The sequence below is a fragment of the Phocoena phocoena genome, chromosome 4 (assembly GCF_963924675.1).
Source record: "Phocoena phocoena chromosome 4, mPhoPho1.1, whole genome shotgun sequence".
Taxonomy (NCBI): Eukaryota; Metazoa; Chordata; class Mammalia; order Artiodactyla; family Phocoenidae; genus Phocoena; species Phocoena phocoena.
Genome location: NC_089222.1, coordinates 103,856,672 through 103,878,374, shown reverse-complemented (window position 1 = coordinate 103,878,374; position 21,703 = coordinate 103,856,672).

Sequence of the window (21,703 nt, the reverse complement as noted above, 5' to 3'; positions counted from 1 at the left end):
TGTTTACCAAATCTCTGGCATCAAAACTTGCATTTGATGCAAGTGCATCAAATATTGCACTTTCAAAAAGAAATAATTAGTTTCCTGTAGCTGCTGTAACAAATGACCACAATCTTGGAGCTAAAAATAATAGAAATTTATTGTCTCACACTTCTAGAGACCAGAGATCCAAAATCAGTTTCACAGAGTTGAAATCAGGTGTTGTCAGGGTCCTGCTCCCTCCAGAAGCTCTAGAGGAGAATCCTTTCCTTGACTCTTTCAGCTTCTGGTGGCTTCCCATATTCCATGTCTTCTGGCCACATCACTGCAAGCTCCGCCTCCAGTGTCACATTGCATTATTCCCTTTTGTCTGTGTAGAATCTCCATCTGCCTCCCTCTTATAAAGATACATGTGGTTGCGTTGGGGACCCATATTGATAACCTAGAATAATCCTCCCAGCTCAATATCCTTAATTTAGTCACATCTGCAAAGACCATTTATTCCAAAGTGAAGATAAAGGAAAACTTCACTTAAAATGGAGTTAAGATTCACTTTGTTATACAGCGGAAACTAACACAACATTGTAAAGCAGTTATACTCCAAGAAAGATGTTAAAAAAAAAAAAGAAAGAAAATGAAAGTAAAAAAAAAGGAGTTAAGAAGACCCGAAGGGAGAGCTCTCATGCACGTACCACTTGCTGCAGCCTGCATAACCAGCAAGAAGTAGGAAGATAAGAATTATTTTAACAAGGTCTGTTTGTATATCTCTTAGTATATAATCCTCTCAGTCTCATCTTTTTACCCATGATTAAAAGAATGTTACTTTTCTCCTGGTACAAGGAAGAACATTTTTTCACATGGGAATTTCATCTCCTGCTTTTAAGAAAAGGAAGGAAGATCCCTCCCTGCCCCAAGCAACAACACACTAACCACTGCTTGCAGCCAATGAGAAGCAGCCACAACCTTGAATTCTTGTCTTTCTCCAAAGAACTTTTGTTCAAACCAGCCCTCCCGAATTTCCCCCTAAAATTTAATAAAAGCAAGCCCCTCTCTGTCTGGACTTGCCTATGATCCACCATATCTTGTCTGTTCCAAATTGCAATTCTCTGCTATTCCCAAATAAACCCATTTTCCTGGTTAAAAAACAAAACAAAACCAAAAAGCCTGGCTGCTTTTTTTTAATAAATTTATTTATTTTATTTTTATTTATTTTTGGCTGCATTGGGTCTTTGTTGCTGCATGTGGGCTTTCTCTAGTTGCAGCAAGTGGGGCTACTCTTTATTGCAGTGCACGGGCCTCTCATTGTAGTGGCCTTTCTTGTTGCAGTGCACAGGCTCCAGGTGCGCGGGCTTCAGTAGCTGTGGCTTGCAGGCTTAGTCGCTCTGCATGTGGGATCTTCCCAGACCAGGGCTCAAACCCGTGTCCCCTACATTGGCAGGTGGATTCTTAACCACTGCGCCACCAGGGAAGACCCTGGCTGCATTATTTTTGAGATTGACACCAACATAAAGTAGCATTCCCAGGTTTCAGTGGCTATATTTTGGGGGATCATTTTTCAGCCTACCACGACATATGAACAGCAATAGATACATAACATGCAGAATAAGATTTTTAATCCACCTATATACTTTAGGTAATAAACTAACACTCTAAATTTAGAAATTTGCTGGATTTCAATAACATCTTCATTAATGTAATTAATTCTCATATTGTAGCTATAGATACAATTTTTAGTTCTCAGTAGTGAGAATAGAATAGACTTCTGGAAGCCAAGGTGTTAGTGGAATGGTCTGTGTAAACATGGGACCAGATTATTATAAAATTCCATTATTCACAAATGCTTCTACTAAGAGCACTACACACGGAAAGGAAATTTATTGCTCTCCCTTTAAGAGAGTAAAATCTAAAATAGCTCAGTGTGGGACCTTAGCTCACCACAGAATTTTAATGCTGGACAGGATCTCAGCCCTTCATCCTTACTTTTCAGATAAGAAAAGCAAGGCTCAGTGAGACCTGCTCACAGATCCCACAGATAATAAGTAGCAGAATGAGATCAGAATATTTCCTCACTCCTCATCCATGCTCTTCCTTTTGAGCTATGCGACTCTCTTTTTTGTTTGGTCATTTACTGAAATATAAGCTAGTTTTAATCACTCTCCTGTTTAGGTTTTTCAACCCTTAGAATTAAAGCACGTTAATTAGTATTTAAGCGTTTATTTCTGGATTTAGTAACATAAATATTCTTACTGACCTCTTACCAGCAAAAGTCTGATCTGCAAAAGAGGAAATTCAGGAAGACAGTGCTTAACACTCAACTGCTATCAGGTTAATTCAAAGGAGTTGGTTCAGTTAAGATTTTAATGTGCACAAAAGGAAACAGAACCTGCAAATGCACTCAGTACAGATATATCTAGCAGCAGCAATAAGCAGGGCTGAATTTGTAACAGCTGGGGAAGTTCCCATCCACAAATTAGAAATGCAGAAATTTTCTCTCCCACACCAAACAAGTTGGTTTGTGGTTTTCTAAAAGATTCACCGGCTATATATCTATTCTTTCTCATGAAGAGAGACTCGATAAAATGGCAAAATGTCACTCCGATATCCTTGTAAATCATCTGCTTTCAAGCTTACCAGGCAGGTTTAGCAAGGAGACAGTCTATTACAACATAAGCTGCCCTTGTGTCTCTTAGTGATGCCAGGACATCATTTAAGAAATCCAACTTTAGGGCTTCCCTGGTGGTGCAGTGGTTGAGAGCCCGCCTGCCGATGCAGGGGGCACGGGTTCGTGCCCCGGTCCGGGAAGATCCCACATGCCGCGGAGCGGCTGGGCCCGTGAGCCATGGCCCCTGAGCCTGCGCGTCCAGAGCCTGTGCTCCGTAATGGGAGAGGCCACAACAGCGAGAGGCCTGCGTACCGCAAAAAAAAAAAAAAAAAAAAAAAAAAAAAAAAAAAGAAATCCAACTTTAAAAAATCTGAATGAGTAGGTGATTTTGAAATGATTTCATTCTTGTAGTTGCTCATAACGTAAAATGCGATGTTACAATGCAGTCCAAACTTTTTCTCAGAATATTATATATCTTATTGAGACAGAGATTCCTGTTATTATTTATTCATGCCAATATAAATTATTCTCTTCAAATGAACTCAAGTCACGTAAACTCTGGCTTCCAGGAACCAGAGCATGCTTTCTTTTTGAGAGATGTGAATTTCACCTCATTCCTTGAAAATTGAAAAATCAAATAACAAACAAGCCCAGTGTTTACAATCAATACCTATTTCAGTAACTCCTTGAGATTGTTTGACTCCAGTGTGAGTTGAAGTCCTGTGAGTATTAAGGACTTGGAATCTTTTTTGCTATCAACTCCAAAACAAAGATGAACTACGGTAGAGAGTTGTCTTTATTATGGGGATCTGAATGGGGGGTTCTGGTTTGTTTTATTTATTTTAAAACCAAAAGCCAATTCAAGGATGATGAATGGTGTCAGTTTGACAGCACCAAAGACTGAAATTCTTCATTTCTTCCAAGGTTTAGCCTGGCAATGTCTGCAATTTCTTCTACAGTTTACACGGTGAAGTGCATTAACTCTTACCTGTATAAGCTGATTCTAAAAGTGTGGTATCGGGGTCATGATCTATTCTGACAATTCCTTTTCTCCTGATAGCCCTTGTAAGTATGAGGGTAGATATAATAAAAGAGATTCTTTTTACTTTTAAAGAGGTTTTTTTTTTTTTCAGTTGGAACTGAATAAAGCCTTCTGATTGAATTTATTCAGGTCAGCACACTGATTGAAGGCTAGAGCTGGTCTGGACCTGACCCCAACAATGATTGTTCTATGAGCCCAATCTCAGATGGGGTTCAGATTTATTGACCTGAATTTTGCCAGATTGAAAGAATAGTCTCAGGGAAAGTTGACACTTACACAGTCTACCTTTCGAATTTAACAAAAACTTTATCCTGCTCTTTGGTTGACACCAATAATAGTGGTGATATAGTGGAATGGATATTCCTTTGTTGCTGAGGGACATCCTTGGACAAGGAGAGAAAAAGCCATGTTCAGCTAGTCATTACCATCCAGGTAATAATGACTTCTGGTTGCTAATAAACAATTGGGTTTTAAATGAGATTTATTTTCTCTGAGGCAATTTGTTTTTCACTTATTCACTCCTGTAAGTGACTAATTTACAGCATTTAAACATTTTTATTGAGATAATTATAGAAACTCAATAAAAGGGTGGAAGACTTATTTTATTATTTCTTATGCATTCTTTTCTTCAACTTTTAAAATATTACGTGTACTTTTTAAGAGAAGGTTATCAGTAGAGATTGAAGCTGAGTCTATATGAATAGTAGTCGAAAGTTTGCAGAACCATTATGATAATAAAATTTTGCTGAAGTAATGATGCTAATTAAATTTGTGGAGCAACCACAATGTAACAGCTATTGCTAGAAACTTTTGGCATAATAATGAAAACATAACTTGCTTTAAGGTGTTTGTAATCACCTTAGAAAAACAATAATAATACACTGAAAAAAAGTAGAAACGTGAAACAAAACTTGTGTTACTATCATATAGTGCTCGTTCTTATAAAAATTAGTCTCCTTTAGAGTGAATCATTTTTTATTACATAGTGAAGTGTTATATAACGTGGCATGGACTCCAAATGCTGATGGAATTCAAATAAAAAATAAATTGAATGAAGTATGGAATATTTGAATTGTGAACTAGAATTTGGAAAAAGAGAAAGTATTTTTAAAAAGTAGGGTTGGAGGAGGACATTGCCAATTAAAAAATACTATCAAACACATGAATAAGCATGAATTGTATTGGAACAGTGAGGCTTTCTCATTTCTCTGGTGGATGAGACACACTTTGAAGTGACCTTAATGAATATTGTTTTTTCCTTCATGCAAAATTTTTATGAAGTGAAAAACTGAGTGTTAGGATAATTTCAACCCACATCAAAAAAATAAAGCAAATCATAGCAAATTAAGTTGGAGGGTGAAAAAAGACAAAACACAATTCCTCCTCTTAAAGGGTTGAATTTTGGAGTTAAGATTTGCTGCCCACAAGCTTGACAGGAGATTTTTTCAAATCTCTTTCTTGATTTAAAATGATGAAAGCTAAATGAGGAATTTTCTTGAATTCATTAGACTTATGTAGCATTTCATAATTTACAAGTCTAATCACTTACATTACTTATTTTATCCTAGAATGGAGACAGAATAGCTGATTCAAGTGTCATTATTTCCTAGCTGTATGCCTTTGATCTTTCCTTTTTCTATTCCTTTTGAAGTTTAGTTTTCTCTTCTGTTATATGAAAATAATAATACTTATCAAGTAGAGTTGTAAATATTTTAAACATGTAGTGCTTGGCGGAGAGTTGGAACTCAAGCATGAGTCCACTATTTAAAAGATGATGTAACAGAAAAAGTCAGGTAACTTGCCAAAGTCTTCACAGATTGAAGGAATAGACATAATAGTAGTCTTCAGAACTACTATTCTGTGATTTTTCTACTATATTGTGTAGCTTCAAATATAATTTCACATATGATCAAATTGATTATTATGAGAGTCTCTAGATATATTTATATTTAACAAGGCCAACATCACTTGTATATTTAAGTGGTATGTGTATCACTGTTATGCTTCTTAAACTATGTACCCATGGGGTGTATGCTGTATGCTATTGTTTTTCAAAATCACAGATTAAACTTGGAGCACCTTAAAAATGGGGGAAGAGCAATATTCTATATTAAAATAAGCAACCGTATATAAACCATATATAATGAGGTAGACTTTTTACTTTTTAATATAAAACCAAAAAAATTTGCCTGTAGAAGTTTGTTTTAGATCATATTTCAGTCCCTGGTTTATATGATCATATTTTCTGCCGTGCTTGGTACTTTTGGAAGGAAGTTTTATGAGAAATGAAATACCATGTTCAGGATCACAAAGGAGTTTGTGTCCCCCAGAAATCTACATTTCCCAGAATATAGACTAGAGATGGCATGGTTTCTAAGCCTCTCTTCATACTGTAATTTCTATATATTCTTATACCTACTCTTTCTCATTTCTCTTTTTCCTCCATTTCAAAGGAAGGAGTATTAAGTGTACAATAGCCAAAGGCAACCTAAGGAAGGAAACAAGCCAAACACTTTATGATATGTATTCTGTATTCTAAAGGACATGATTTTCTTGGGGTAAAATTTAAATTCTTGACTATATTAAATGCTCTCATATCAGTGACATACATGCTGGATAGTAAACTTTAAACTCAAACTTCTATACTGCCCTTTGTGATGCTGGGGCTGGAAGTCGTTAATCCATATTTCTGCTTTACTTGGCTGGATTCCTGTTGGACTGTGCCAATAGGGGGAGCTATAGGGAACCTGGAAAACTGAAGGAGAAAAGACGCTGCTTCCTGTTCTTGTCCCAGGGACCCCAGGACACACCTTCTGCCTACCAGTGACACTTCTTCAGTAAGCACAGTTAATTCCAACGTGCAGTTTTCCCAACATTCCCATCGTCTTACTTTAAATCATTGCTTCAGGCACTATTTCTTTTAAAATCTTTTCCTAAGTGATTTGGTTATTATTGCAAACACCAATGACAGATTTTTGCTTGTTTTTCTTTTTTTTTTCTCCAAATTGATCTGTGTCAGAAATCTCAAGAGCAGTCATACTATCTCTCATCTCTCCCCCAAGTATTCCGAATGGGTTGGGTAATCTCCTCTTGTGATTACTAAAGAGAGCATTCAAATAATTAAAATAAAATTTGTCTCAACACTACAAGCCATGAGACCAAGAAGCCAATTATGAACCAAATATTATGTTGGGGTGTGATGACACATAATACTTTATAGATAATGCTGTGTACCTCATATTGTATCACAGTAAGAAACATAATCTACACCATTTGTGATACTAACATTGAACTCCCTGTTTAAGGGATGATGGCCTGATCCCTCCCCTGTAAAGTTATATCTTTTTCCCTTTGTGACCTTCAAATAATGTTTGTGATGATATTTTGGCATCCTGTGAATAACTGTAGCACTCTTTCATCTAGTGGTTTCATCATCCATTAACGATCTTTCCCTGAATCAAATATTTTATTAGAAGTTGCAAAATAAAGTTAGCAGAATATCCAAAGATAATTTATTGTAGTATTACAAGGAAGCCAGTTCTATTCCCCATCTCTTCCTAATTTGTTTAACTCTAAACACACTAGCATGGAAATTTGGGTTGTCATGGCTGCAACCAATAAAACCAAGTAAAAGAGAATTACTCTGGATGGAAGACAGCCTACTTTAAGGTCTGGTTTGTATAAGATGAGGGGAGTCTGAAAGAGTAGTAACAGAAATATTGATGTTCAGAATTCCCAAGCTCCATGTCACTATAAAAAAATTATTTAGTATATATTATATGAGATTTTCTGATAGAATGAGGAATAGATAATAGATAAATTATGCTTGGCAGTGCAAATCAAAGAGCTAATAGCCTGAATTTTTTCCCAGCTTTATTGAGGTGTAACTGACAAAGAATTGAATTATTTTTATAAAGACCTAATTAAATGACATTTAGTGTATGTAACCTATTAACACAGTTTTTACCTATTGCCATGTATTTTTGTATGGTTTGGAGAATTTTTAACCTTTTTTCTTCCCATTTGTTTCTCCTATTCACTTTGAGTCAAATGTTTTGAATCTCTGAGCTTTACATCTTTGGCATTAGATTTTCACCTTTTACCCACCACCGCATATCTTCCGCATATATAAACTTACCTTCAACTTTACTAAGTCTGTGGTGAAGGAACACCCACTGAGAATGAATGGAAAAGACATTAAACTTAAGAGATATGGGAATTTAGAAATTAACATTTTGATAGGAGTAAGAAGATTCTGAGACAATACTGGAAAAAAGCCAGCTCTGTCTAAGTTTTTGGTCTGCTCTGGTGGACTGTGGAGGTTTAATTAAGATCCCAATAGACTTTTGAACTCAGAATGCTTCTTCAAACTCATTGAACCCTTTGAGGTTGACTTGTTGCTAATATTTTTCCATTTTAGGGTAAGATTTCCCATTGACACTCACCAGCACCACCTCAATGTGGATAAGTAGAATAGGAAGTTCAAGATCATTGAACTCTTGTAAAATGACTTATTTATTGTTTTTACTTAATTCTTCAAACATACTTTGTGGGCTTTTTACTACTATTATTATTAGATTTTTAAGGTCTATTTTCCATTCAGTGGCCCTGATTTTCCTAGGAAAACCATGAACAGCAGAGACAGCTGTTAAAAGAATGAATTCACTAATTTGTTTCATATTGGAAAAATAAATAGTGTAACAAGTAACTTACCTTATTGCTTATTTCATAAGGGATAGTGTGGAAAATGTCCACTCATGACTTAATTGCAATAAAATAAATAGGATTCAATTTGTATGCTTTGGTTGACAAATTTTCCAAGAGTAGAACTGTTCCAAATTAAAATGAGAATCTGTCTTCACAAGCTTGGTTGTTTTTTATCTATCTATTTATTTATCTTTTAGTCCAAGAAAAATTCAGTGTTGAATAAATTATTCTCTGAAATCCACATGGCGTGCAAGAGTCTGCTCCTTAACGTACTCCAGCATTTAGTCTGCATGCCATTCTACCATGGGAAGTAAAATAAGAAACAGCATCTACTGAGGAATGATACGTTTCTGTAGATTGTAAGTAAGTATCTCATACACTGACATTACCAAATTGTTCTGTTTCAATAATAGAGTTTACTCATTTCACCTATTTTTAAAATGGCATATTGCTTTCTTTAAATGTAGATCTCATGTTTTTTCATTCTATTTCAATTTTTCCTTTTCCCTTCTTCACCCAAGAACTTACTGGTCTATTATGGACTGAATGTTTGTGTTCTTCTAAAATTTGTAATAAGAAAACCCTACACCCAAAACATGACGGTATTAGGGGTTGGGGCCTTTGGAGGTAATTAAGATTAGATGAGGTCATAAGGGCAGACCCCTCCTGAATGAGATTAGTGGTCTTATAAGAGTCATTAGAGAGGACTTCTCTGGTGGTGCAGTGGTTAAGAATCCGCCTGCCAATGCAGGGATTAGAGCCCTGGTCCGGGAAGATCTCACATGTCGCAGAGCAACTAAACCCATGCACCACAATTACTGAGACTGTGCTCTAGAGCCTGCGAGCCACAACTACTGAGCCTGCACGCCACAACTACTGAAGCCTGCGCTCCTAGAGCCTGTGCTCCACAACAAGAGAAGCCACCATAATGAGAAGCCCAAGCACCACAACAAAGAGTAGCCCCCGCTCTCTGCAACTAGAGAAAGCCCGCATGCAGCAACAGAGACCCAATGCAGCCAAAAATAAATAAATAAATTTTTTTTAAAAAAAGAGTCATTGGAGAGAGTGCTTTTCTACTATCTGCCATGAGAGGATATAATAAGAAGACAGCCATCTACACCAGGAAATGGGTTCTCACCAAACACTGAATCAGCAGGCACCTTGATCTTGGATTTCCCAGACTCCAGAACTGTGAAAAATAAATGTATCTTATTTAAGCCATCCAATCTATGATAATTTGTTATAGCAGCTAGAAATGACTAAAATTGTTTAAGCTAAATAATTGTACATCACATACAAAAATAATATCTTCGAAAGATAACTTCAACTTCAATGCTGCATAAAAATATTGTGTATCTCGTTTTATGTTTTTACTTCTTACTCAAAAGATCCAGTGTCCTGCAATTCACAAATTTATCTTCTTTCTGGACGAACTTAAAATTAACGCCCATCAGAATTATTGTGCGGTTCAACACAACTTTGCTTTTCATTTTTGCCTGGCGCCAGTCAAAGTGAAGACAAACCCACAGCCAGTTCCTGTGGGGGCACAAAACATCAATTTGTGTTTCTCTATGACCACCACAGGCTAACTGGTGTCTAACCTGGGCAGTCCTCAAGAACATCCAACCATTTAGGAATGCCTTTCCTATGCTTTGTCACCTCAGAAAAAAAGTGAGGAAGAGAGTGAGATCAGGGGAAGCAGTAAGGAAAGGGAGTGATTGAGGAGAAAAGAAAAAAGACAATAGTTGGGAAGCATTTACTGTGGATTTCTGATTTTCTTTGCAATGTTCTCTAACAGTTCTGGAATAAAGGACCAGTGTAACATGATGTACAACTAGTAAACTATGCAAAAATAGGTAGTTTTACAGGGACCATTAATTAAATTAATGAACACTCAAAACCAAATAAAAATATTTTATTGAATTTATTTTATTAAATATTTTATTAAATTTTAACAAACATTTGAGATATTAATTTCAAGCAGTTAGATAATGTTAACACACTAACTTGAAAAACTGTGTCACATGTTTGCCTCAATTTGTAACATTTAGCTGTAGAATAATTTAGGAGCTTTACTTTGCTTTGAAAACATTTTCCAAAGCAGTTTATTATATTTCTCTGTTTTCCTTCTCTTTCTTACATCCAGCCACCTTCCAGGTTAAAAATAAGTTTTTCAAAATTTTGTGCTAAAACTCTTGTCATTCTTTATAAGTAGGTACATTAGATTTAATATAAATGATATCCAATAAATCTATAAATTGCTGAGCAACGTATAAACTCCTGTTGACTTCTGCCCTTGTCTTTTTGGTGATCCTGAAATAAAAGAAAAGTATTTATGATTGATTACTTGCTATGACAGAGTACTGCAAGAGAAGATGTGATTAGTGGTAAACCAAAGAGAAGATTCCAATTTATACCCCTCAAAGCTTGTTAACCATGTACAGCGTGGCAGAATGTATTTTCAAAAAATGGTCACAGCAATGTTTCTCGTTACACAGCAATATTTTCAGATCCTTGCCATTCCCCCATCGAGAAGTCTATTTTCCTTCCACTTAAAATAGAGTGGTGCTTTATAAATAAAATGTACCACAAGTGATGCTGTGTGACTTTGAGACTGAGTTATAAGTGATGACATGGCTTCTGCTTGGCTTTCTAGAGCTCTTGGGACACTCGCATTTGGAACCTACCCACCACATGGAACTTGTAGATGTTCAGCCAACAACCCCTGCTAAAAGCCCAGACAACTGCCAGTATCAGTTGCTGGACATGTGAGTAAATGATTCCAGTCCCCAGCCTTCTGGCTGCCCCTGTGGACACTGAGTAGAGCAGAGACAAGCTGAATCTGCTAAGCTGTGGCCAACTGAAAATCTGTGAGCAAAATCCATGTCGTTTTGTTTTTAAGCCACAAAGTGTTGTGGGTTTGTTATTGTTACGGATGGAACCGTGTTCCCCCAAAATCCATATGGTTCAAACTCTAACCCCTAATATGACTGTATTTGGAGGTAGGCCCTTTAAGGAGATAATTAAGGCTAAGTGAGGTCATATGGGTGGTGTTTTAATCCAACAGGACTGGTGTCCTTATAAGAAGAGGAAGAGAAAACAGAGGCACGCTCATGCAATCCCTGTTGCTCACACGCGCTGTTGTCTCTGTCTCTGTCTCTGTCCCTCTCTCTTTCCACGCACATGCAGAGGAAAGTCTATGTGAAAACACAGGGAGAAGGTGGTCTTCGGCAAGCCAGGAAGAGAGAATTCACTGGAAACTAACCTACTGGCACCTCAATCTTGGACTTCTAACCTCTAGAACTGTAAGAAAATAAATTTCTGTTGTTTTAACCACTTAGTCTGTGCTATTTTGTTATGGCAACCTGAGCAGATCAGTACAGATTTTGGTATTATGAAGTAGGGTTTTGCTATAAAAAAAAAAAACACCTAAAGATGTGGCAGAAACACTGCCAGCGGGGACTAAAGAGGACAGAGAAAATGGGACAGAATGAAGGAAGGCTGTTGGATTTCAGGGATTCTATAGAACGGGACAAAAAGAGCTTTCCAACTTTGAACATGCATTATTCTTCACAAAAAGGGAAAAATGATCTTGAAGGCAATTCAGAGACAATCAGGAGCGGCATTCTCACCACAGACCCAGGGGACAAGACTGTTTTCCTCAATGATTTCAGAAGGCAAAGCCACCTCCTCAGTTTCTGTGGGCTAGGATGGTGCTGCCCAGTGCCCAGGGGCAAGGCCACCCCACAGAGCCACAGAGGTGAGACTGCCACCTAGAAATGTGGGGGTGACACTACTACCACCCTGAGGCCCAGACACAGAGCACTGAGCCAAAGAGGATTATCCTCAAGCCTTAGGATCTAATGGGATTTGACTTGATTGATTTGACCCCTTTCTTATTTCTAATATCTCCCTTTTGGAGGAGGGCTGTCTATCCTAAGCCTGTCCCACCTTGCTTGTATTTTGGAAGCATATAAAATGTCTAATTTCACAGATTCACAGCAGGGGAGGAATTGTGGTCAAGAAATATACCTCAAGTCTCACCTATACCTGATTTACATGAATTTTAGATGAGACTTTCAGCTTGGAACTGATGCTGGAATGCGTGAGCTGCGGAGAGCTGTTGGGATGGGGTTGAGGCAGGAGGTAGATACGCTCCAGGCTAGGCATTTACAGTTGGCCTCCTGTTTACACTTCTTGGGGAAGGAGGCAGGTGGGCTCTAGGCTAGATATTTACTACCAGCCTCCTGTTTCTACTTCAAAGATGGAACTAACAGGAACAGGGTAAATAGCTGGACTTTGTCTCCTGTGGACACTTTAAGATAACAGTCATGGCGGGAACAGAGTGGGGCTAAACTCTCTTTGAGTAAAAAGATGAAGAGGTCACATATTTCCCATCCTTGGGGCACGGGAGACACTGCACATGTGCAGAAAGGCTCCGTGGGCGTCAAAAAGGAGGGGGCGCCACCCCATAACAGGTGATGCCAAGCCCCCCCATAGGCCTCTGGGCGGGAATCCATCTTGGAAAAAAAGGTGCGCATTCCTGTTGGGGAGGTGCTTAGGGCAGGTCAGGCGTGGAAAAAGAAACCAGATAATTGGCCAAAGTTTAAAAAACAGACCTGGAAGAACTGCCCTATATTAATGACTTACCCACCTCTTTACTGTGCTCCTCATTAGGGAGGATGCCCACACTCCTCTCTGGGTGTGTATTTCTGCCTTGCTTCTGTTTTAAATAAACTGTTTCTCCGTGTGCTCTCCCACTTGCTGTGCTGTGTCTCTACTAATAAACTTTGTACCTGTTTTTTACAGTTTTTGCCTCCTTGAGAAATGCATTTTTCAGTGGGGGCAAGAACAGAGGGAACTTTGCTTCTAGCCTCTAGATCCTGGTGGACTAGAGGATAGGATTCCTGGTTTTCACCCAGGCTGCCCAGGTCCAGTTCCTGGGCAGGGAACTAAGATCTCGCTTCAAGCCACCACTCACTGCTGTCTCTCCAAGATCAGGGTGAACATATGGCATATGAGAAGGACATGAATTTTGGGAGTGAGCGGGCAAAATGTTATGAACTGAATTGTGTTCCTCCAAAGTTCACATGTTGAGGCCCTAACCCCCAGCATGACTGTATTTGGAGACAGGGTTTCTAAGGAGGTAATTAAGATTAAATGCCGTCTTAAAAAAGAATAAAGTTTTGCCATTTTCAACAGCATGGATAGACTTGGAGGGTATGGTGCTTAGTGAAATAAGTTAAAGAAAGACAAATACTGTATGATATCACCCACATGTGGAATCTAAAAAATAAAACACACTAGTGAAATAATAAAAAAAAGAAACAGACTCAGTTACAAACAACAAACTAGTGGTTACCAGTGGCGGGGTGTGGCAGGGAGACAAGATGGGGTAAGGGAGTAAGTAAGGGTACAGACTACTATGTACAAAATAAACAAGCTACAAGGATGTATTGTACAGCACAGGAAATATGGCCAATATTTTATAAGTATAAATGGATTATAACCTTTAAAACTTGTGATTCATTATGTTGTACACTGAAACTTATATAACATTGTAAATCAACTATACCTCAATTTAAAAAACCAAAAAAAAAAAAAAAATAAGACCCAAATCCAGTATCCTTATAAGGTGTCCTTATAAGAGGAAGAAAAACCAGGAGCATGAGTACACAGGGGAGAAGCTATATGAGGACACAACAAGAAGCTGAATGTTAAAATACCCTTCTTCCCTACTTCCCTAAAGTACTTATCAAAAGGGTATGAAATGATCTTTGAAATGTGTTCTAACATACTACAATGGCAGAAAATATCAGGCTAAACCATTTTATTTTATTCCATAATGAATTGTTCACTATTCTGCTTTCTTAAACATTTTCTTCTAAGCTTCTATTATATAAAATGTTGATGGTCGTATCTTGAGAGAGAAGAGATACTTACAAATAGAATTGAAATTATAATAAGTGTCTCTAGTGGGTATAAGAGTGTAAAAAATGAAGGAAAAATGCTGTCTTGAATAACAGATGGAATTTGTTGACACTCAAACCCATCATTTTAACATTTGAGGGGAACTACCAAAGACACATATGCTGAAAATAGGAAAAAAAAAAAAGCACACTACTAAATAGCACAATATTAAATTGTTTCATACAACATTTGTTTATGTCTACAAGGTGCAACAAATTATATTGGACTCTGTCCTCAAATTGTAAATAAAATAAATTTGAGTTTGTGCATGTAGACATAAAATCTCCCTCCACTTGATTTATATTTATGTTTGTCTATATTTATTTACTTCCTCTTCACATTAAAACTATGATCTTTACCTTTTCTGTATTTATAATATATGAAGAATAATTTCATTCCATATCTCAGGTATGATTTATTTTTCTTCCTGATTGGGGAAATGGGCTAATTCCCACAGATTATCTGGCATTATAGACGGTTTCATTACCTTTGTTTATTCCGATATTATTCAATTGTCAACTTGATGGTGACTATAAGACACAAGCTAGAAAAAAAAGAGTTTTTCATTTTGATATCAAGAAGTCATTAGGATTAACAAATTAATGTTTATCAAATTACCCTTAACACTCATGTGTATGGTTCTGCATTAGTACAAAGGATTATCTGGTAAGCCAAATTAACAGAAGTGAACAACATGGCAAAACAAGAATCATCTGCTTTTAGGAATTAGGTAATTATATATAATTAATGGAAAGGAATAATAATTAGTGAATACATAATACTTACACAATAATCAGTTAACACTTTAAAAACAATTAACTTCCCTAATGACCATTTTCAACAAAATTAATGTAGCTTGCATGAGTAGCTGGTAACAACTAAAATACTAATAGCTCCTCATTACAGCACTGCCAGAGGGTGTAGAAAGAATATGGTGAGAGCAAACATTCATGTTTTTCATTAGTATACTCCTCACACTTCTTTTGCTAAAAACTAATAATTCTCCTTCAGAAAATTTAGTTTTGGTAGAATTTAAGTGATAAAATATATGTGCATACATTTATATCACATGTATATATGCTATAAATACATATCTGTATTTATAATTATTGTATTTAAATGTATTAATTTCAGAGGAAGTAATTTTTAAACTATCTCAGTATCATCTTTGATGCTTTCTCTTTCCTTCTTCTAATATTCAGTCATCTACCAATTTGTGTATTTTTTCCCTTCTAGACCTACTTCAATTTTTCCATTCCACATGCTCCCAACACTACATGATGTCCTCTAGGTATCTTGCTTTGTTTTTATCTCCTACATTTTATCTCATACATCATCAGCAATCTTGTTTTCCCCCTAAAACATAGTTTACAACTAGGTCTTAACCAACTCAAAAAGTATCAATGGTTCCCCATTGCTTATAAGATAAAACCCCAACACTGCAGCCTGACATTCAGTCTGATCAAAGTCCAATTCAGCTTCCTTCTCAAATCTTACTTCACTCTTCTATTCCTGTTTTTTAAATAGTTCTTGCATGAATTAGGTGGCAACCCTTCTTTTCCTAAAGTTAATAATTCAGACATTCAATGGTTAACATGATGATCAAAACTCAAAAGTATTCTAAGTTGCCAGCTATTGTAATGATCTTCCAAACTATGCTCAACTTTCTCATTAAGGTAAGTATTCCGAAAAATAATTAGTTACTAGCTAGCACCAGAAAGAGAACTAAGTCCTGGTCAAGGAAACAATAAGATAAAACCTTCCTGCTATGACTATACCTGCTTCTAAGTGCTCTTTGATTACTGCCAACTCTTTCCAGGATAGTGAGTATATGCTGTAAGAATTTGTCTTCTTTTTCTCATGCTTGACTTTTGGACATTTGCCTCAGGATCTTACCAGTTGGGTGGCCCTAGGTTTGCCCATCTTAGACTCTTCCATACTGCTCTTGGCAGAACATCTCATGGGAGTCTTTTTGGAGCAGGACATTTAGCTAAACTATAAGGGGAAAAAACGTATGTGAGAGACTAAGCCCACAGTAGTGTCTCAAATACTATTAAGGGGCATCACTATAATAAGAAGGAGATCACATTAAGAGATGGGTCTCCTGAGAAGATGAACAGAGCACAAAGACAGAATGAATTAAACACTGTGTGGTGTAAAGTACAGGGAGACCTTAGACGTTATTTAGTCCAAATGCCTTATCTTGTAAACAAGATCCAAGAGATATGGAGTGACTAGTATAGGGTTCTACAGTGAGTCAGTGAGTGTGATATAATTTAAAAATGAGCATTCTGACTGCTGCCCGATCCAGTTTTTCCACTAATCCACATCCTATATTAGGGGTCTCCAAAGTGGAGTGCATGCACTCCAGGATGTGAATAAACCAAACCACTGTACTAAGTGTAGAAAATGTTAGCATTTCTAATTGTATTTACTTTTTAAATTTAAAAGAATAAAAGAAATAAGTAATTAAGTTTTACAAGATTTTAATAGACAGGTTGACACTAGTCCCTTCAGCAGAGCAACATACATGTCAGATGTTCATGTCACCTACAGTATTCAGCTAACCTAAGGAAAGAGTGGAACATCTACATTCAGGAGAAATGGGACAGAGGTTCCTTCATTTATACTTTGTTTTCATTTTATTGATGCATGTAGTAGTCTACATTTGCACCAGAAAGTGGATTTTTAGATTCCATTACTCAATTTTAACCCATAAGTGAACTTACAAATTGTATTATCCAGTTTCAACTAAATGAAACCTACATAAAGTGGGCAAGTGGTTAGGATTACATTATTGCTAATCCTAGCATGAGAACCTCACTGACCACATTGCAAAATAAAATCAATGAAAGCCTAATCAGATCTGTCAAGATATCAACATAAAAATATTAAAATTATCAAAAAATGATTAAAAATATGAACATATATCCATGGTCAGTAACAAATAATCTCACCCTAAATGTATATTTTGCATAGAGATATTGGTTAACGATAATGGTATTTGTAAATATATTAAATAAATGAATAAATAAATAAATAGCTGCTATAGTCAAAAACTGCTCTAGTTAAGTAACTGGATATCAAATAACAATAGGCCAAAAACTGGAGAGGATCCAAATGTTCATCAACAGAAGAATGGATAAGCAAATTGTGGTATATTTACACAATGGAATACTATGCAATAAAAAAAGAAGGAATTACGTATGCAATCAACATTGGGAGCTAAATCTTTGAAGTAATTTGCTGATAACATGAAGCTAGATCAAAAGAAAAAAGAACATACCAACTGATTTCATTTGTATGTAGTTCAAGTTGAAATTCTATGGTGATAGAGATTAGAACAATTGCTAAGGGATGGGAAAGGAATGGAAAAGGGCATGGGAGGTCTTTCTAGGATGATGAAAGTGTTCTGTGTCTGGTTTGGGGTATTGGTTATACAGCTGTATACACTGCATTAAAATTCATTAAGCGGTACATATGATGTCTCTCCATTTCACTGTGTACAAATTTTGCCTCAAAAAATTCCGAAAACACACATTTAAAAGAATAACATCAGGTGGAAGTCACACTTTTATCTGAGGCTCCCATGTTCTATATTTTTTTATATGATACTACAATTTTCATTTATATGACCACCTTTCCTCCTTATTGGGGGTGGATACTGTGACTCATTTATTCCTGATTTATTCTACCACACACAGAATATCCTTGGCACTAGCTCAAGACAGGTGTTGTTGAACAAATAAATGAAAGAGGCACTACATTTTATTTACAAGTTGTTTAATGTCCTTTTAATTAGTGAGCAGTTCCCCCACAATAACTTCATGAGGAAGCTTCTCATTGCTCCTAGAACAATAGTAAATAAATTTCTCCAAGTCCCTGAAGGCATCTTGGACTTTGAATCGGACAGCTTTGGGCTCCAGTGGGTTTCTTACTATGTCGGGGCCTTACATAAATCAGTTAACCTCTCTGAGTTCATTTTCTCATTGATGTAAATGACAATAACAACACCCAAGACAAAAGGCATTGAGGGTTATAAGCGATATAGAAAAGCACTAACACACAGTATGACACATGTAATAAACATGCCATAAATGTTAGCTTTATTCCCACATTCTATAAGCAATGTGAGTGCATTTCTCCTGCAGTCATCAAAATAATACAGTCAACTATTTCTCTCAACCTTTAAATGTGTGCAGATGGCCAGAGAGGTTCAGTAATTAACCTCTTGTCCCTGCATAATTTAGAGTCGCCAAGCTACTACTCTCCAGTCCTCTGTTTTTAATTTGATGTGACTGTGTAAGTGGAAGTGTTAAGCTCCACACATTTTGTGGCTTGTGTGTCAAAAACCCTCTTTTAAACCCACTAGAAACTTCCTGCAGAGCAAACCAAAACTCTTTCAGTATGTGACAACTGAATCCAACAGCTCCTGGTAGAATTCAGTTTTATGAGACTGATAAATTACCTAAGAAGCTTCCCCCCTTCCACTTATTGTTTTACTGCCCACCTCATCCCAAAATGTGGTGTGTCAGTTGTTTCCTGCTAACTGCCTCATAAGATATCCCATTTAAGAAAGCAAAAACTGATGGGAAGAAAGCCAGCAGTCTATTCTGTTCTCTATGAATATCTTATTAAAAAAAAAAAAAGAACAGGCAATGTTTTATTTGTAGCAATAAATCTGAACTCTAAACTTAAGAAAGGGAAGGGTTTTCTAGACTCACAAGCCATGAGCAATCACTGGAAATTCACAAGTCTCTATCTAACAAGTCCTAGTTTCCATTTTACTGGCATGTCACATTAAGCCTACAGATCACAGATATAATAAGCCCTGAAATTTTAACTTTCATGGAACAATATCTACCAACTCCTTTATATATGCAATACATTCAAATTTAATGCGTGTGGTTTCAAGAAGAAAACTTCGAAGCTGGAAACTAGTCTCTTGATATGAAAATATTTAGATTTTAGTACTTCAACATGGAATAATTTTTCCTGAATCCTTCCATTCCTACCACATTTTCTAACTAAGTTAAATAAGGAAATAACTAATTTAATTAAATTAACTAAATAAGAAAAATGACCTTTATTTAACAAAGTGGTACTTTTACTGGACATGATGGAAGGAGATTCATGCGACCTCAGATGACTGCCAAGCCCACAGTATCCTCCTAAGGAAAGTGACCAGGACTGGTCCTTTCCTGTATATGATGCTTTCAAATGTATATCAAGTGAAACCAACCTCAGTCCTTTGGCCACAACTGACTATAGCAATAATCAGTGTGCTAGTCAAAGACAACCACACTGGAGCAGGTCAAAAGTAAGGCCAACCATCTCTGAAGGACTTCATTCTGAAACTCTACCCAATAAACTTACCCCAAATTGAAAGATGATAAGCTAAGCCAATCAAATCCTCATATATTTAGAAACATAAATGTTAAGTGAAAAAATGTCTCACATTCCTATTAGATCCTAGATAATACTGAGTTATGGTTTCAGTTCTCCAAAAGGGGTAGTATATGTCAATCTTAGAAGAACTTTCAACCCAGTATTTCTGTATAAACTTAATAAGCTCCCTTTGCCAAGGCAATTCCTGTGTGCCTCTTTCTTGTGGTATTAAAGAATCTGACTGATAAAACAATACCAGTGCTGGGAATAATGTATTTATTTTTATGAGTATAACAGAATAATAAAATAAAATAAAGCCTTAGTATTGACATCATAGACCATATTTCTTACTTGCAGCTTTCCTTACCACTGGGAACATGTTTAAAGGGAATACAATTTGAAGGAACAAAAGGAATTAATTTAGCAAAGCAGTTGACTGTGAAAATTGTATCATTGAGAGACAAATACTAATTGCAAATAAATAAATGGCCTAGTTCATTGTACTAAACTCCCATTTTCCTCAGGTTGGGCCTGGGTAAAAAGTAGAGCTTTGTTTTAAAATAAAAGGTTGGCAAATATCAAGTATGAAATGAAAATTCTCCCCAATGCAGACCACGAACCAATTCCAATCATTACTGACTTTCTACCAACAAAAGCAGATAACCAGAAATAAGGTAAACACAAAGGCTACCCAGCCAAAAATAAAGACAAACACCAAGTCGTAGCCAAATTTCTTAAATAAACTCTTAGAAAGCAACGTGGACTATAGTCTGGATCATATCAATATCTAAAGTGGATAGTAATTAGATACAGAGGGCTTTTTATTTTATCATAGCTAATCATTATTTCTCCCATAACTTTGCTTTCTCAATAATGTAAGCCCTGAGTGCAGTTTGCACAAATGTCTTATACTTTTCTGTAATATATGCTATCCTATTTATAATGTGAATCTAATTACATCTAGTCAAGAAAAGATTAATGACATTTTGCTATTTATAATTGGTTTTAGCAATTATATCTAGCAAGTCTTGTTGCCATTCACTTTCTGTTAAAGACATGTGGTTTCATATATTTCAATGAGACTAAGTATTTTCTCATTTTTAGTCTTGTCTTCCTGATTTTAGCCCTCATTTTTTTGCAATAATTTGAAGATGTGGATGTGTTTTGCTACTCCATCCATTATATTCCACCTTCTACATACCTGGCCTTGAAATGTTTTATGATACCTCTTCCTCCTGCTTTTCTTGCATGGTGACGGCAAACCAGACTCATCCTCCCTTTTTATGCCAACTTCTCATCTAACTCCAATCACAACCCCACTTTGTCCTCGTTTCTGTTTGATCTTGTTCTAACTCTAACCCAGAAACTTGTGTATATGTTTGGTTTTAGTTGGAGGCATTGAATTGGTTTTGTGGAGATGACCTATTCAAATAGTTAACTGAACTAATTAGTCTTAGGTAGCAGAAAGGAGCCAAAGTTATCAGAAGTGCGTTAGGTATTAGAAGCCAAGGGTGAAAATCTTGATTTCCAAAAAGAATATTGTTTTTAAATAGCTCTCAGCTTTACTTGAGGTTAACAACATGAATTAAAATACTCAAAGGCACCAACCTAGAATCTGGCGCACTATTAGATTGCAAATTCAAAAGCAACTTTAGGAGTTGGCCCACCTTTTTCAAAATGGCAGAACAAATATAGCTTGGCTGGTGAGCATAATTATTCTTCACCTACCCACCACTTATCCAAGGGAAATTTAATTCAATCAGCCTCATCCAAACATTTACTAGTATTCTGTAAGTAATGGTCATCCATGAGAGATATTGTGAAAAATAGAACAATAATTTCAATATAAAAAGTATTCCTCCCTACACAAAAGGAGACAAAGGAAGGCCTGAAACTCGATCTTAGGTACTAAGCATTCTAGTGACTTTGCAATTTTAAATTAAACTATCCTTTTACAAAGGAGTAGACGATGGATTTTAAAATCTAGGAAATGAAACGTATTCTAAACATGCATT